The sequence below is a fragment of the Biomphalaria glabrata genome, chromosome 9, assembly GCF_947242115.1.
Source record: "Biomphalaria glabrata chromosome 9, xgBioGlab47.1, whole genome shotgun sequence".
NCBI classification, from domain to species: domain Eukaryota; kingdom Metazoa; phylum Mollusca; class Gastropoda; family Planorbidae; genus Biomphalaria; species Biomphalaria glabrata.
In genome coordinates, this window is record NC_074719.1 from 27,749,670 (window position 1) to 27,767,027 (window position 17,358).

The 17,358-nt window shown below is 37.5% G+C and overlaps 1 protein-coding gene across 2 annotated transcripts in view; it reads right to left on the minus strand.

Annotated features, from left to right (window-relative positions):
* Positions 1-14,763, minus strand: part of LOC106059890 (CCN family member 1-like) — a 208,481-nt gene extending 193,718 nt beyond the window's left edge. Inside the window, exon 1 of one of the 2 annotated variants that reach the window (XM_056041221.1) lies at positions 14,451-14,763. The gene's annotated coding sequence lies outside the window, so the exon portion shown is untranslated. Of the gene's footprint in view, positions 1-14,433 lie in introns of both variants that reach the window. The other variant, XM_056041219.1, reaches the window with a different exon arrangement.
* Positions 14,764-17,358: the final 2,595 nt, after the last annotated feature.

Sequence of the window (17,358 nt, forward strand, 5' to 3'; positions counted from 1 at the left end):
AAAAGGGGACTATTCTTAGGATCTGAAAGAAAGTCATGGCAATCAGATTAATTTTTGTGTAATCACTGCACATTATTTGACATAATTTTTGTATAATGATAATATTTGCAATGCCTTCGAATCCGAAGATTAGGGCTGAGTGCAGTGTTTTACATAACCTCGATAACCCACTTGCGACCTGCATTTTTTCCCGAATTTTATGCAGACAAAGTCGTTGTCTGCTGGCGGTCTATTTCAGTTGTCTTTCCTTCTTTTGCACTTGTCTTCAATAATGGCTTCAAATGTTTGTCCCGCAGCTTTTGTGAGAGCTCTCCAACTGTCTCTCTCAGAGGCCATCTGCTGCCAGAGAATGTTGTCAATTACTTTCCTCTATGCCAGTAAGGGCAGGTTTTATAGCGCTTATGGGGGGCACCTCAGTAACTCCGTCCTCCTCTGAGCTCGCCAAAGAAGATCGCCTTTGACATGCGCTCGTCTCCCATGCGAGATAAGTGTTAATGACAGCATACAAATTCATAAATAAATGACACTTTGTTCAAATTTGCCTTCTCACGCGTCTTTATACGTATTTTTTGTTTAGGGGGGGGGGGGGCTGGCGGATTTTTTAAAAGAAAAAATACAAAAAGGGGGCGGTAGGCCAAAAAAGGTTGAAGACCACAGGTCTAAAGGGTTATAAATTTAAGAACATTTCTTAGCAAAACAAAAACAAAACAACAACTACCATGATCAGCAAGGTCAAGGCTCCCTTAGCCAAGGTATAAAGCAAAACCAAAAACGAATCAAATCTAGTTTGCCGCCTTTACCTCCAAAGGCATAAAAAAAATCAACTAATAAATACAATTGAAATGAATATGAATTGTGTATTCTTCTAAGAAAGTTATATTTGTCTTGTTTTAACTCCTTGAATCCTAAATGTATCCTTGAATTGTCAAAACGAAACAATTATATTTCTAGAAAAAGGTGCGAAAAAAAAACAACAATGAGTCTCTTTGTGCCTGTATTTCTGGAAGATTCTATTTGATGTTTCCTTGTGTGAAAAATAAAACTTTTGTTGAAAAGAAAGTTTACATTTCCTGGATGTTTACATCTGAACAGACGCCGCTAAGTTTAAACATTGCCTCCCTTACAAAGCTGAAAGTCAACAAAGAGAGAGAAGAAAGTGTCCAGATCGCCATTTTGTCGGTTCATTAAAAAATTGTCACTTTTATCAGCAGACGACAATATTGAATCATTAAGGAAGAGTTGTCTCTCAACAATGTGCCGATAAGGCGAGGTGGTAAATATCTTTCTAATTTTAGTCCAATTATTAGAGGTGTCAACACTATTTTTAGAGTTGTTTTGTTTTTACAAAGAGTTAAAAAAAGTTTTTTTATATGATAACATAATGTCTCATCTTATCTTATAAATTACAGACGTTATATTTTTAGAAAAAAATAAGCACGTCCTACGCGGATCCATGTCTTAATGTAGTCGTTTATATTTAAGTAGAGAGTTAAACTCTCTCTAGCCTTTAGCTTTCTCGACTGATTCAAGCAACCCGATTCATGGGACAAAAAGTATTCATGCATATTTTCCCTAACATATTCATCTTCCGTTTCATGTCCTCTGCCAATAATGTGAGATCGCTTTTCAATGAAATCAAATTTGAGATTTAGAAAGTCAAATGTTTTATGGTGCACACCGCCAAAATGTTTTATGGTGCACACCGCCAAAATGTTTTATGGTGCACACCGCCAAAATGTTTTATGGTGCACACCGCCCAAATGTTTTATGGTGCACACCGCCAAAATGTTTTATGGTGCACACCGCCAAAATGTTTTATGGTGCACACCGCCCAAATGTTTTATGGTGCACACCGCCCAAATGTTCCCAATATTTCATGCTTGAAACCTTACCAGTGGCTAGCTAGTAATATGACCTCTTTGGGGGAGGGGGCGCTAGGTGGACTTGACCTCTTTGGGGGAGGGGGCGCTAGGTGGACTTGACCTCTTTGGGGGAGGGGGCCCTGCATTTTGCTTAATATGTAATATAATATTTTAAATAAATTAACATATTTTAAACACATTTATACAAACTTTTTTTTTATTTTTTGTCAAAAAATATTTTTTTTTTACATTAGTATTGCTAATCTAAGTAAGTTCTGTCCTACTAACTACTACATTTACTCGAAAAAAATGTTTACTTTTTGTTAAAGAGAAAATATCTATTTAGTATACATATAAGTTGAACAAAATTTAAAACAACAGTTAATAAGTAATTTTTCATGTTATCTCGTGAACCGCTATACCAGACCGATAATATAAAACACTTAACTATTTTTTTTTTATTTTTGTTTACGAATTTATTTATTTTTTTATGAATTAGAGATTGACCATTTATAAAGTAATTAGATCAATTAGATATTCATTATAAGACATCAGTAAGGCCAGGTTCACATTTAACTTCACATTCACTTTCACCTATCCTTTGGTTTGCTGGACCGCTGGGGCACCACACAAGATCTGTCAACCTTCTTTCTCCATTCTTCTCTGTCATTTGTCTTTGATCGAATTTAATTCTGATGTTCTTTCTGAAAATATTGAAACCTGCCTTTTTACCTGCCTGGATGGACCACTGCGGGGGTCGATTTTGAGTTTGTGTTTCCACACAAACTGTCTTTGCAACCTTGTTTTTTAAGTACCACAGTTTTTGTGAAGTAAAAAAAAAATGTCGCCTGAGTTTATTTTATTATTTGTGTGTGTGTGTGTGTTAAAGTGTTCAATGTGTTAAAGTGTTCAATGGACAGGAAATAAAGTTCAAGCCTTAACTGAAGTTTGTTACTGGGCAGACGAGAAGCACGCGCGTGCTCCAAATGAAAGCTATTTATAGTGTAGCCCCTTGTGATGGGTTCATCTTCGTGTGTGTCTCAGACGACTTCAGTTTCACCGAGGTGTAAACACGTCAATTGGAAGAGCTACAAACGTCTGCTCCGCGTCTGCTAGACGTCATTAAACTGCGCGCGCTGCACAGACATGTTCTTCAGCTGAACAATGTAGATAGAATCTAGATTAAACTTCTCTACAGCTAAGCGTTAGATTGAAGACTACTATTTAAATACACTACGAGAGAATGTGTACTTTTTTTTTTTTATTTCAGGAGCTCCAAAAACAAAAAAGTATCTCTGAGAATGTCAAAGTGACTTCTGGGAAGTCTACATTTTGAAGAGGAATACCTAGAAATTTCGAAACGATGCTGCCAACTGCGAACTTCTAAAGTGATCTATTTTATTGTTTTGCGCAGAGAATTTTGTGTGTGTTTGCTGCGGTCAATGTCGGTTTCGTCTAAAAGTCTTGTGTATCTTATCAACTCTATTACGCAAAATAAATTCAATGAGAATCAAGAGAAGCGTAGGAAAATACAAAATTTTTTTTGATAAATTCCTAAATTTTTTTTAAATTCTGAAAGCTCATGGCAAAGGTGATAGTTGATAAACGCTAGGTGATAGATTGTGACATTGAGACATTAAATTATTGAACAGAGTTTGTTTTTTTAAATTATCGTCTTTAACCAAAAATACACATTGAAAAAAACAACAACGTCATACTGCTCCCTGGCCTTGGGTTGCGATATGAATACAGAGTACTGTTACTTACGCTTCTTATAGCAAAAGACGGGAAAATATCTTGAAATAAAAAATAGAACAAACTCAAATCCAGACCTGATGGTTGGTTATTAGTCAGAAGAAGCAATGGTTCCAAAATATACAGAGGTGTCGTACAAAGTGAATATAAATGTCATACAAAATGAACAGACAGTTTCATACAAAGTGAATATAAATGTCATACAAAATGAACAGACAGTTTCATACAAAGTGAATATAAATGTCATACAAAATGAACAGACAGTTTCATACAAAGTGAATATAAATGTCATACAAAATGAACAGACAGTTTCATACAAAGTGAATATAAATGTCATACAAAATGAACAGACAGTTTCATACAAAGTGAATATAAATGTCATACAAAATGAACAGACAGTTTCATACAAAGTGAATATAAATATCATACAAAATGAACAGACAGTGTCATACAAAAGGAATACAGATGTAAAACATTGTTACAAGTTAGATCTAAAGAAAAACTTTTTAACAATAATTAATAGATTCTGGAAGAGCAGGCTATGGAGCCTACATCGACTTTCTTGGCTCTCACACAGTCAAAATCTTTGGACCATGTGGTAGTGTTTGCAGTTTTGATGCGGAGACCATGGCAGTCTGTGAAGCCTTAAAAGTCATTGACTCTCAACTCGGCGAGGGACATTTGAGGGCAACACAGATTGTTGTGGTCACTGACTAAAATCTGTACTACATGCTTTGCAAAGCCCCGGACCATGGCCCCCCAATATCAACACTGTCATCATGGCTTCACATAACATCAAACAACGCTATGGCATCCCTGTAATAATGCAGTGGGTACCGAGTCACATAGGTGTGACTGGCAACACAATCGCAGACTCTTTGGCCCACCAGGGAGGGCAAATTCCACCCACTGATCAGGCTGTAAGCTTTCATCAAGCCCTGGCTATAATACAAAAAACAGAAATGGAAAAGTGCTTTGAGTGCTGGGACAAGTCCCAAAAAGCCCGTGGAGTCTGGGAGCGCATGAGGCGCCCTGACCGCACTTCCCCGTGGTGGAGGCTGTCCAGGCCTGAGCAAGCTATTATAGCACAGTGCAGGACAGGCCACTGTCCTGTTGGCTCATATTTCTCGCGGCTATGGCCAAATTTTGATTCACGGTGCCCTCGCTGCGGGGAAGAAGAGGAAACCGTGCCTCATATTCTGTTTGACTGCCCCAGACTTGCTGATCTCCGTCTCGACAGGTCTGGGAAACCCAAAATTCTCGACCTGTATGGCGACATTTATGCACGACGCAAGACAGCAGGGTTTCTGTCCAGGGCTTTTGCAAGAGAGAATTTGAGCCTCTCAGGCCCTCACTCTAATGGAGTTTGATGATGATGATGATGAACAATAATTAAATCTCATGTTTTTTTCTACCAATAAACTGAATCGTAACAAGGTTCAAGACTATATTCACGACCCTTCGAGGTTCAATGTGACCAAACTGAACTCAGTCATTTAGAAAGAATCAGTGATTTAGAAATAGACATTCTAACGCACGTACTTTCTTTTCTGTCAGAACTTTTATTGAATAACATACAAATGAATGCTATGTAAAAAGTATGTCAATCATCTAACTACTACAACTCAAACATTTATATCCGCATTGGTTTCACAGTCACTGCCAGTAACTACTGTCTTATCATGGATACATACTCTGTAACTTCGTTTTAAAAGTGGCGCACTACTTTCATTACTATGACGCTTTCAGAGACAAAGAGAACTAGTCCATCATGGGACCTAAGGAAGGTCTAGTGAAAAACAAAGCGATGACTTTGAAGAGATGCCAACTTTGAGATGTTTCACTCTGTAAAAAGATGGGTGTTAAGATAAAAACAAATCTTAAATCACTTTTTTTTTTCAATTTTGACAAGAAGTTTTTTTGTTTTCTTTTAACCAAGAAAAAAACAAACTTGTAGCCTAAAACTAAGACAGGGTTAGGATAAAAAAAAAAAAAAGATTGTGCATGAAGATAGTTGCTTTGTCTGGAGTTTGAGATCTCATATTCATAACAAAACAGGTAAAAGAAAATTTCAGAATTATTTTAATTCTTAATTTTTTTTTCTTGGCCCCACAGTTTCTTGATTACTAAAGTGGCATCACTCTAACAATTCTATACTATGTTCGCTTAGACGTAATAATAGGTTTCCAACGAAATTTTAAGGGCGTATCTAGAGTGTTTTATGAACCAGGTACATGTATGATGTACAGTTTCTCAAGAGATTGGATTCTAATAATTAGAACTGTTTTAAAACAGGTTGGCCTATCTCTTTTAGTGTTGAAGTTATCTAACCATGCAATAAGTTTAGTTTTTATTTGAAGTACTTCAAGAGGGATGTTTGAGATTTTCGTCATGATCATTGATATAATTTTGTTCTAAGGACTACATCTATTTATTTATATATTTTTGTTTCTAGTTTCTAGAGTTCAGAATGAACTAGCGCTCGTCTGTTGACAAGTTTCAAACCAGAGTTTGACGACGTAGCCCAAACCTCCTGCACAAGAGCAAGGCATGACTGCAGGCAAGATTCGAACTCGGGACCATTAGGACGACAGTTCGAAGCGCATTGGCTAATTCTTTCAACCGGCTATATAAGCAGGGAGCTGAGGATATGGACACCTAGCTCATATGGTGTCTGGAACATTTTGTAGGATTTCACTATATGCACAGACCATGTCACCTCTAGGCCTCATGTATATTTAGGTTTTCTTTGAAAAGGTTCAACAAGAATTGAAGAATACATAAAAATACTATAAAATAAAAATAAAAAAAACAACAATAAAGCTTATACGAAGTGTAATTGTATCAATTAGTCTGGATCAGTCGTATAATTAATTTTGTAATAGATCTAAACCAACAACAGTAATTCTGTACGATTCGAAATATTTTAGCGCTATTTCATGCTTTTAGCTTTCTCACTACGCTATGATCCTATCACTTTCTCACTACGCTATGATCCTATCACTTTCTCACTACGCTATGATCCTATCACTTTCTCACTACGCAATGATCCTAATCACTTTCTCACTACGCTATGATCCTATCACTTCTCTCACTACGCTATGATCCTATCACTTCTCTCACTACGCAATGATCCTAATCACTTTCTCACTACGCTATGATCCTATCACTTTCTCACTACGCTATGATCCTATCACTTTCTCACTACGCAATGATCCTAATCACTTTCTCACTACGCTATGATCCTATCACTTCTCTCACTACGCTATGATCCTATCACTTTCTCACTACGCAATGATCCTAATCACTTTCTCACTACGCTATGATCCTATCACTTCTCTCACTACGCTATGATCCTATCACTTTCTCACTACGCTATGATCCTATCACTTCTCTCACTACGCTATGATCCTATCACTTCTTTCACTACGCTATGATCCTATCACTTCTCTCACTTCGCTATGATCCTATCACTTCTCTCACTACGCTATGATCCTATCACTTCTCTCACTACGCTATGATCCTATCACTTCTCTCACTACGCTATGATCCTATCACTTCTCTCACTACGCTATGATCCTATCACTTCTCTCACTACGCTATGATCCTATCACTTCTCTCACTACGCTATGATCCTATCACTTCTCTCACTACGCTATGATCCTATCACTTCTCTCACTACGCTATGATCCTATCACTTCTCTCACTACGCTATGATCCTATCACTTGTTTCACTTCGCTATGATCCTATCACTTGTCTCACTTCGCTATGATCCTATCACTTCTCTCACTTCGCTATGATTCTATCACTTCTCTCACTTCGCTATGATCCTATCACTTCTCTCACTACTCCATGACATTTTTCAGCTTTTTTCCTGCCATGAATGTGGCCTTCTTCCCTTTTCTAGGCCTGTGTCTACAGTAGGAAATCATTTGTGGATGTCTCAGTTCTATCAACTCGTTATAGCAAGATGCTACAGTTGACTGGAGTCTGTTTCCAATAGCCTAGTGACTACAATAACATGAAAACAATTGTGAAAACGAGGAAAATAGCTTGGAAGGAAATCATAGCAAGGATGTACACATATCAGGGCATGGAATAAGATCGAGGGCTGACTCATTTTTTAAAGGAAATAACAAAACATTTATATTTTATATAAATACAAAAGTACCATTTTTAAAACCATTTTTATTGTCCTATATTGTCTTACACCTAAATTTTGTTAGTGGAAGAGGCGCAAATGAATTTCTTGCTTATGCACCGCTACTTTACCAAGAGACCTCCATTCAAAAGGTTTGCATTAAGTGTCGCAGATATTTTGGACAAACAGTTTCTTGTTCCTCTTTAACATGTAGTCCCATAGACTGCTCAGTGATTTCCAGCTCTCTGGTAGCTCTCCATAAACGTTTTGTTCTACCGCGGGGCGTAGGGCCAGTCCGAGGGGCGTAGGGCCAGTCCGAGGGGCGTAGGGCCAGTCCGAGGGCCTCAGGGCGAGTGTCTTGCAACTCAAGAAATTGACTTCAACAAAATCTGAAGAGTTCGCCCGTGTGGGGTGAAAGCACATGATGGGTGTCACGTGTCTGCAACTAGAAACAAAAGGCGTTTGAAATAGCTACAATTTCTGACCAATGTTCACTGCACTCGATGTGAGACCATGCTTTGTTTCTCTTGTCTGCTTTGCACAAGGAAAGGTTCTTGACCTACTGAAACATCTATACATATATAATTCTCTTCATGGTTCAAGAGTTTGGACAAGAAGCAAATGAAAGATCACTCTTTTATTTCTGCAAGTCGGACGGACTAGAGTTACCTTACGAAAATAAAAAGATGGGGGGGGGGGGGAACAAGTAGCATTCACCCGTTACAAAATAGCAGGGCCGGACTTAACCGTTGTGACCAAGAAGTCATGGAAAGATCACTCTTTTTTTATTTCTACCCCACGGAGTTTTAGCGGCAATAAAAAGAGGGGGCGGGGAGGAGAACAAGTAATCTACTCTGTGCAAGTAGTATTCACCCGTTACAAAATAGCAGGGCCGGACTCAACCGGTGTGGGACCCTATGCGAAACGGATTTCGCGGGGTCAAGTTTAGGTAGAGATACGAATAATAAGTGAAATTTAAGAGTTTGTGTTCATTCTTTACTACGTACAGAACTACTTTACGAGCCTTGCATGTAGCGAAGTCATACAGTATATCATAAAAATTTTGTTTCCTACATAGATCACGCACATTAGCAATAATTACCAAATGTTTCAATTTATCTACGAGAATTATTGACCTCAAGTAGTTCTTCATTAGTTTGAGGCGCAAGAAGCTTCTTTCACTAGATTCCACAACTGCGGGTATTGCGTAATGCCGTTATTTTTTATCGCGCTTAGGATTGGCGTTTTCCATATTGAATGACACTCCAAAATGACAATTTTTGTCTATACATTCAAGGAGATTTGTATGAGTTTTTAATAATTTTTGGATATTTCCAGGCCTTTTTCTTATATTTTGCAATTTCATGAGATTTCCAGGAGCTCCCGGGAAATCGACAGGAGGTAGCGGAAAATCTGTTATAAGTTATAAAATGGTTTAATTTAATAATTTGTACACCTAGAATTAGCGCGGGTCCAATGAAAGTGCGGAGCCAACCGCGGTCACAAAGGTTTTTGTGGCCTGCAAAATAGCGGTGTATGCTACGCCGCCGGTCGACTAGTATTTTTCTAAAAGCTCCGAAAACTACACGTTGTGCTTCAATAAATCATTGACAAACGGGGGTCCATCTGAAATTGTCTAGAAGTGTTGTGCGTCGCACTTGGAACACTAAGGCCAGCAAAACCAAACCAAAACTCCATTTCACCAGCCTGAATCGGTCGGCGAGTTCCCGCTGTCCCGTCCGACGGGGGGGGGGGGGGGGTGAGACTCGGGGTTAAACTTAGAGTTTGTTTAGGAATTCACTTCCGACGGACACGGGCACTCCGGACGCGGACTAGGTCGTTTGGGTGATTGCGTTAAAGAAGACAAAGACTCCGTGCTTGCATTGAGACATTCTCTTGCAGTGACATGGAAGGAAATATTTGGAAGAGGCTTAGCAATAAGCAAATGGAACTTAATCAGCTAAAAACAAAATCAGTTCTGAAAATAAAATGTAATGAACTTCTCTCACTACCAAATGATCTAAATGACTAAGTTTTATTAATTACCACGTGAACAATTTCCAGAACTAAGAAAATTTGCTTAAAGTTATGCCTGTCACTGGCTGTCAATTCAGATCAACATACAGATATGAATATCTATTTCAAGCCTCATTAAAACTAATTAACTTGCATGAACAGCAAATAACTTATTTAAAAATGGTAGGTAGATTGATAGATTCAGAGCTAACAATTCAACTTATCAATGCTAATTCAGAAATGTCTATATAGTAAGTAACATTTCACTTGTTTGTGTGTGTGTGTGTTTCTGTGAAATCCCTTTCTCTACGATTTGCCCATTCTATCAGAAATGTTTATGATTTTGCTAGAAACAGTTAGTCTGGGTTAGTCTGGGTAGATAAAACTGCCAACTATGTCCAAGTTACTATTACATTTCTGAGGTATATAAGGAGACATAAAGTTTGTGTGGCGCATCTGCATCAGAAGTAAAAAAAAAAATTGATGCCTAGAAACAAAAGGTTAGCCTCCCCTGGTCTAGATGGGAACATTCTTCAATGACAGGAATTACTGACGGTTAGGTCTTGTTTTTGTTTTTTTTGTATTTAAATGTTTTACGTTTTTTTTTTAAACAAAAGTAACCGTTCGGTCTAAGCCAACCTTTGTCCGCTTATACACCAAGGAACACATAGACTGACCTATGTAGCAGTCATAGTGTGTAGGACATTATTTTGACCAGAAAAAAAAACCTAAGTGTACGTGTCAATGACTTTTGTTTCAATTCCTATATACCTTCTGCTTTGCCAGTGTGCCGCTTATGTTAAACAATGAGTACGTACGACGTGTATAAATATCAAAAAGTGCTTTCAAATTTTCTGTTTTTTTTTAATGAAAAAATCAGTTTCCACATTAAATTTAAATTTTGTTTCAGAACACTGGAAGTAGCCGTAGCACATTGTTTTTTAAAATCACGCCAAAAATGTGTGGAAAACGGATTTCTAATTGCATTTTTTGTTTTTGAGACTTTTGAATTGACAGACAGAAAGACAGATCACACAAAACAAATAGCGGCTTTTACGCTTAATAATATATTTTTAAAGCGAACAAAACATCTAATTAATCTATAAACATATTCTTTCTTTAATTCATAACTAATACTGATCTAATCATGCAAAGAATCCTGGTGGCACTCTTTCTAAAACTGGCACTATGTTTTCCTCCACCGGAAGTAATAAAATAGAGCAGCACCCAAACAAGAGAGCAGTCTGCACAGAGTGCACTCCTCCTGGTTCAAAGTTTGGAAAACAATGAAAGTTAGACACACAGCTGTGTTGACACTAGAGTGTGTCTGGACACATTCAATTACAGCTATTTCAAACCTTATGTTGTTTAGGGCTATCTATCTATCTATCTATCAATCTATCCATCTAACTATCTATCTATTTATCTATCATCAATCTATTTATCTATCTATCCATCTATCTATCTATCTATCTATCTATCTATCTATCTATCTATCTATCTATCTATCTATCTACCTATATGCCTATCTGTATCATCTATCTATCTATCTATCTATCTATCTATCTATCTATCTATCTATCTATCTGTCTGTCTGTCTGTCTGTCTGTCTGTCTGTCTGTCTATCTATCTATCTATCTGTCTGTCTGTCTGTCTGTCTGTCTATCTATCTATCTATCTATCTATCTATCTATCTATCTATCTATCTATCTGTCTATCTATCTATCTATCTATCTATCTATCTGTCTATCTATCTCTCTCTATCCCTCTCTCTATCTATTTTAAAAGAGATTTTGAAAGTTAGCGACATCAAATCGCATATGTTTTCGTCTGTTCTTGTATTTTGTTCCTCCTGCTTAAGTCTCAGATTTTCTCTGGCTGACTGGACTTGGTAACTCATGCAGAACACTGACGACAATGTCGGAGGGGAGATAAGGTTGAGTTGGACTGGAGTTTTAAGTGCTTTCTCCGCCCCCCCCCTTCTCTCAGCAGGAAGAGGATGTAGTTATTGATCTTGAAGTGCAGTATCGGCTATTGATACCTGCTGGTTAAGGAGTAAAGCGGCTGGAAGGCGAACCAGATGTCTTAAGCTCCAAACCAAATGGATAGTGAAATAAGATTTTGTTTTGATTTCTCTAGAAAGATAGACAGACAGACAGACAGAAAGATAGATAGATAGATAGATAGATAGATAGATAGATAGATAGATAGATAGATAGATAGATAGATAGATAGATAGATAGATAGACAGATTTAGACAGTGTAATGACATGACAGAATGCCATGTTTTGACACTTCACTTTAACCAGTATCAGCAACAGCGACACCAAATCTCGCCCTCACAGCTAGCCTCGTGAGAACAACCAGCAAAGCCATGACGGTCTACAGAAACAATAGACAATAGATCAGCTGATAATCCAGCTAGCGCCAGAGGTATACTAGATCTACTATCACTAGGGCCTACTGTTATTGACACTGGACTACTCACTTCGTTTTTGAGTTAGTCTGATGTAGTGATATGAAGCCAGGAGAATCTACTTATTTGTATTAGCGTATCGCTAAATAGTAGCCAATAAACAATGAAACCAAAGTATTCTGATGCATGGCCTTACACTTATCTTACCACTTGGTACTGCTAGTACTGTTTGTTCTTTTTGTTTTACTATAAGTCAGGAGAGAGATAGAGAAAGAGAGAGAGAGAGAGAGAGAAAGAGAGAAAAGAAATGCATAGTGTACCATAGAAATCACCAGATAGATATTTAAATTTCACTTACTTATTTACCACTCAAATTTCTCTCAGATTTCTCTTGTATTCCCCTTTCATTTTACTTATTATGCTGTAAGACCTATTTCTAGTTCTCTTATATTTCTCTAAGTTTTTTTTAAAGATTTGTCTTTTTTTCTCACATATTTATCTTCTATTTATATTTCATTTATATTTTAAATAAAGACCTATATCTCTTCTACATCTCTTCTATTTCCTCTGACAAATACAAAGCAATCAACTTCTACAGAATGTACAAATAAAAGTAGAACCACAACTGAACAAGACTTTAAGTTTCCCCACTGATAGACTTTGATTGGAAACCTGTTTTGTCTCCCCTACATTATGCGGATTAAAATGTTTGAATACTAAAAACTGAATGGAAACACATTGTGTACATTTTAGTCATCAGATTTTGGAAAATAAATTTCAACTGAAAAACTTTGTGTCTTGTTTGTATTTCAGTTCTCAAGTTACAGCATTCTGACAACGTTCTTCAATCCACTTTGTACAAATTGATCAATGCCATTAGTCTAACTCAGTAAAGTTATATCTAGCTACACAATAAAGTTATATCTAGCTGCACAGTCAAGTTATATCTAGCTACACAGTCAATCTATATCTAGCTGCACAGTAAAGTTATATCTAGCTACACAGTCAAGTTATATCTAGCTACACAGTAAAGTTATATCTAACTACACAGTCAAGTTATATCTAGCCACACAGTAAAGTTATATCTAGCTACACAGTAAAGTTATATCTAGTTACACAGTCAATCTATATCTAGCTGCACAGTAAAGTTATATCTAGCTACACAGTCAAGTTATATCTAGCTACACAGTCAAGTTATATCTAGCTACACAGTCAAGTTATATCTAGCTACACAGTAAAGTTATATCTAGCTACACAGTCAAGTTATATCTAGCTACACAGTCAAGTTATATCTAGCTGCACAGTCAAGTTATATCTAGCTACACAGTCAAGTTATATCTAGCTACACAGTCAAGTCAGGTTATCAATGTTAGCTAGTCATTTAAGTTGGCCATTTAAAGTATCTAGTCAGTAAAGTCGGATTGTCAGTGCTAGCTAGCTAGACAAAAATGTCGGATTGTCAAATCTAGCTATTTGGGTAATTCGCGTTGTCAATGCTAGCTTGCTAGTAAAAACGGGTTGTCAATGCTTGCTTGCTAGTAAAAACGGGTTGTCAATGCTTGCTTGCTAGTAAAAACGGGTTGTCAATGCTTGCTCGCTAGTTAAAACGGGTTGTCAATGCTATTTCGCTAGTTTAAACGGGTTTTCAATGAAAAGTAATTCGTCAGCTCTTTCATCTAGTGTACTCTACAGCGTGGAAGGTGGGTGCCTGGCAGACGCGAAGGAGTCCCACTTCTAGATACTGATTAAAACAAGGATTTTGGGATCATAACTCTACACTGTGTGTGTTCTTTATTCTCAAAAGTAAAGTTGGTTGGTCGTTGGATTGGACGCAAATTTAATAAATGACCAGAAAACCGATATTTGACTGGAGTGCTAGATGATACTTCAACTTCTAAAACACTCACTATTACTACAGGAGGAAATAGGAAAAGATTTCACTTTGTTTCGAGCCTTGTATTCTTGTACTCTCGTTATGGAATAAGCTGTTTCAATTACTTTTGTTCTCTCCTGCTAAATATACATAAAGTGACTTACGCTAAATATATATAAAGTTACTAGGTTACTTCCGATATATATCTATAACTCCATTGGCTCAAAAATCTTTTTCAATACATTTTAATTAGGATCAGTTTTATTTATAAATGTCAGTCTGATTTTAATTACATAAGGCTAGGATTTTAAATCGTGTTTTTAATCGAGATCTAGAGATTTCTTTAGTAAAAAAAGAAAAGTAACATACCCACAGGTTCTACAGACCTCACTGAAACAGATGATTCAATTAAATCCGTGCGAAATGTCTTGAAAGAATGAGAAAATCCGCTGGGCGACTACTGGTTGGAACCTGTCACTTCTCTTTGGAAATCATAACACGCGTACAAACCACTCGTACACGACAGATCGAAGGGGCAATAACTCGTTCAGGGATTACAAAATGTTACGATTTCGGTAAATAATCTGGTCCGAGTGTACAGCGCGCACAGAAGGGAGACAATTCAGACAGACAGTGGGATCGCACGAGACGACGGCCAGAAACAAACAACTCCTTTCTGTGCCACTTTTCTTTCCCTTTCTTTGGAGGACGTGGCGAGGGGCTAACAGAGCGAGTAAGGGGCGGCTGTTCAATGACTGGCGCTCAACAACTGGAATCGGGGAGGTGAAGTGAAAAAAAAAAGGGGGGGGGGGGTGACATTAAAAAAAAAAGAAAGGTGGGGGGGGGGGGGTTCAGAAACACGGCCGTCTCAATAAGTCTTGCTCAATGTCACGACGAGAATCTACGCACTATGTTTTTTGTTTTGTTTTTTAATCTCTACTTATCTGGAAAGGCTGGTGGCAAGAAAGGGGGGAGGGGGGCTGGGTACAAGAAACTTTCCTAACAGTGAGCATTTGTGTGTGAATCTAGGGTGTGTGTGTCTGCGTGTGTCCGTATTATTAGACCGAATGTGGAGTCTGTTGTTTTGACTGATTCATTAGCTAAGAATGGAATGTGAACGAGTTATCTGACGCAGACGACATTTTTTTTCTGGCTAGAGTTATCATTCTTTAATGAACTCGATTGAATAGTATAAGCAAAGAATTGGGTCACTATGAAGACATTGAAGTCTTGGTCGGCCTAAAACAACAACACCTGCTTAGAAGTAGTTATGTACAATACAGGACTTTAAACCAGGTGAGTCGTGAAATAAAATTTTAAAAATTTGGATAAACCGCTAATATTAGCATCGAACAGTCTCTCTCTCTCTCTCTCTCTCTCTCTCTCTCTCTCTCTCTCTCTTTCTTTCTTCTTTCTCTGGAAGCCGGTCAAAGAAACCATTTACACAGGAAATAATCTTAATGCCAAAAATTACAAAATATATTTCATGGCAATTTTGCATCGGATCACTTACATACATACATTCTGTCCATCAACAGTTGTATCAGATCACTTACATACATACATTCTGTCCATCAACTGTTGTATCAGATCACTTACATACATACATTCTGTCCATCAACAGTTGTATCAGATCACTTACATACATACATTCTGTCCATCAACTGTTGTATCAGATCACTTACATACATACATTCTGTCCATCAACAGTTGTATCAGATCACTTACATACATACATTCTGTCCATCAACAGTTGTATCAGATCACTTACATACATACATTCTGTCCATCAACTGTTGTATCAGATCACTTACATACATACATTCTGTCTATCAACTGTTGTATCAGATCACTTACATACATACATTCTGTCCATCAACAGTTGTATCAGACCACTTACATACATACATTCTGTCTATCAACTGTTGTATCAGATCACTTACATACATACATTCTGTCCATCAACAGTTGTATCAGATCACTTACATACATACATTCTGTCCATCAACAGTTGTATCAGATCACTTACATACATACATTCTGTCCATCAACAGTTATCTTATCTTATACTAGTCGACCGGCGGCGTAGCATACGCCGTTATTTTGCAGGGCCGGCCTTAGGCCACTGCAACCTATGTGACCGCAGTGGGCCCCGCACTTTCATAGGACCCGCGCTAATTCAAGGTGTATAAATTATTAAATTAAACCATTTTATAGCTTAATACAGATTTCCCAAGCCCTCCTGTTGATTTACCAAGAGCTCATGGAAATCTCCCGAAATTACAAAATATACGAAAAATGCCTTAAAATATACGGAAATATATGGACAAAAATTGTAATTTTGGGATGTTATTCAATATTAGAAACGCCAATCCTACGCGCGATAAATAAAAACGACATTTTGCATTAGCCGTAATTGTGGAATCTTGTGGAAGAAGCTTTTCTCGCCTCAAACTAATGAAGAATTAATTGAGGTAAACAATTTTCAAAGATAGATTGAAACATTTGGTAATTCTTGCTATTGAGCGTGATCTATGTAGGAAACAAAATTATTATGATATACTGTATGACTTTGCTACATGCAAGGCTCGTAAAGTAATTCTGTACATAGTAAAGAATGAATAAAATGCATAGACGAATTTATTTTCTAATTCAAACTCTAAAATTTCACTTATTGTCCGCTTCCCTACCCAAACTTGGCCCCCGCGAAATCCGTTTCGAATAGGGCCCCAAAATGGTTAAGTCCGGCCCTGCTATTTAGTGACGGGTGAATATACATAGTAGATTACTTGTTCTCTTTCCATGACTTCTTGGTCACAATGGTTAAGTCCAGCGCTGCTATTTACTGTTTGTAAAATGTTTGTTTGTAAAATGTTTTACATGTTTCGGATGTTCCTTCAGAGTTGAAGTTTAGGGGGATGGGAGCGGGCAGGGTTTGACAGTCCAGCGCGCAGCCATCCGTAGCGACGTGTGAATACCGAACTGTCCTCCTCCCTCTTGTTTTTTTCTTGAGGTGACTATCCGCAGAAATAAGAGAGTGATCTTTCCTTTACTTCTTGCTTCTCGTCCAAACTGTTGAGGGTAGAAGAGAATTATATATATATATATATATATATATGCAGATGTCATACACAACAGAAGCAGAAAGAAGGGTGAAAATGCAACGGCGCCTGGTGATTATATATACCCAACCTGCGATCGCAGCTGTGTATCAAGGATTAGATTCTTTAGTCACACAAAAAGTTGCAAAGGGCAAAGATCGTCTCTCAAGACGTAAAATGCCATATATATATA